The sequence below is a fragment of the Pteropus alecto genome, unplaced genomic scaffold (assembly GCF_000325575.1).
Source record: "Pteropus alecto unplaced genomic scaffold, ASM32557v1 scaffold7, whole genome shotgun sequence".
NCBI classification, from domain to species: domain Eukaryota; kingdom Metazoa; phylum Chordata; class Mammalia; order Chiroptera; family Pteropodidae; genus Pteropus; species Pteropus alecto.
In genome coordinates this window covers 59,673,633-59,675,515 of record NW_006494614.1, presented here as the reverse complement: position 1 = coordinate 59,675,515, position 1,883 = coordinate 59,673,633, and positions in this window count along the sequence as shown.

Here is a 1,883-nt window from a genome sequence, read left to right as displayed (position 1 = left end):
TTAATAAGCCAGATGTATATAGAGTCTATAGTTTAGCCTAATAAAGTGTTCCCTAATCTTAATAAGGAATGAATTTAGTATGAATTTTCTGAAAGAACATGCCATGGGCAGGAACATACCATAGGGTGGAAAGCTAAACACATATGCCTTTAACTTAAACATGAATTAATAGTAAACTATTAAAATAGATTCAGTTAATTTAAACTATCTTAGACCAATTAACAATAGGGAACATTCCTTCTTTTCTTCCTTCTTTCTTTCCTTTCTTCCTTCCTTCTTTCCTTCTTTCCTTCTTGTTTGTAGCCTGAATAAAAAGGTGGAAACTAGGGAACTGACAAAAAAATCTGTAAGGTTTTTGCCATGAAAGAAATAGAGCCTATGCAAAAAAGATCGTCTTAAAAAGGCAGCACCAATTTTTCTAGTTGTCTTAGAGCATGTGTAGCTGACCTACCCCGGGTCAATATCGTGGTCTCCAAACCCTGCTTCTTGGTGGGGAGGCTCAGACTCCTGAGGTCAGACTGCCTGGGTTCAGATAGCATGTCAGCCACATTCTAGCTGTGTGACCCTGGGAGATGGTTTCACCTCTGGGTGTCTCAGTTTCCCCATCTGTGTCTGGGGTGTGGGTGGTTAGTGGCAGCATCTCCTCGAGTTGATGTGAGAATTACCCAGAAAGCATAATCTAGTTAGCATATAATATGTATGGCATTAATTACTATTACTAATAATATGTAATATTATCATCATGCATCTTTATGTATTATATATCTTGCTCTCCTGACCTGGCAGTGAGGCTCAAAAGAGGCAAAATATGAGGGAGCTCAAGTGCTCACACACACTGATTTCTGTCCATCGTCCATTCCCGCATCAATAACAGATTTAAATATTTGTTCTGTACTGTCTTATGCCCCTTTCCCACTTGCTTGACCCTCTCTTCTCCCCTGGCTCATTTTACAGGGGTGATCCTAGCTTGTGCAATGCTGATCATTCCCCCTTTTCTGACATACCATCTCTCTTCCCTTCCTGGAGAGTCCCACTCAATCCACTTTGAGGCTCCTTTTCCCTTACGTGCTGGTGGTCCGTGGGCTCAATCATAGGACTTTTTCCACCTAAGCATCCTCCCTGGGCCATCTCAAACACCCTTGGCCTGATCGCCACCTGTAGACCATGGCTTCCAGATCTGCATCTCTCACCCAGTCTCTGTCTGCTGGATGTCTCCACTTTGATGACCCACAAGCAGCTCAAGTGCCACCTGTCCCGAACTGGACTCATCTCCTCCACTCGGATGCTCCTTCAGATGCTCAGGTCCCAAACCCAGGAGACTTCTTCCTTCACTCTTTTAAAGAATTTCATTAAACATTTGTTTAAGTATAGAGTTCAGTGACTTTTCATATTTTTACAAAGTCGTGCAACCATTATCACTATCTTATTCCAGGACATTTTCATCAACTACCAAAAGAAACTCCATCCTCATTATCAGTCATTCCCCATTTCTTCCTTCTCCAAGCCCCTGGCAGCCACTAATCTACTTTCTGTCTCTATGGATTTGTTTATCTGGACTTTTCTTATAAATGGAATCCTATACTATGTGGTCTTTTGCAACTGGCTTCTTTCACTTGGCATGGTCTTGTCATGGTTCATCCATGTTGTAGAATGAATCAGTACCTCCTTTCTTTTTGTGGATAAATAATATAATATTCCATTGTATAGATAGACCAAATTTTATTTATCCATCATCAGTTGATGGACATTTAGATTTTCACTTTGGGTTATGAATATGACTGCTATGAATTTTCACATACAAGTTTTTATGTAGACGTATGTTTTCATTTTTCTTGGGTATATTCATAAGATTGAAATTGCTGGGTCATATGATAGCATTATGT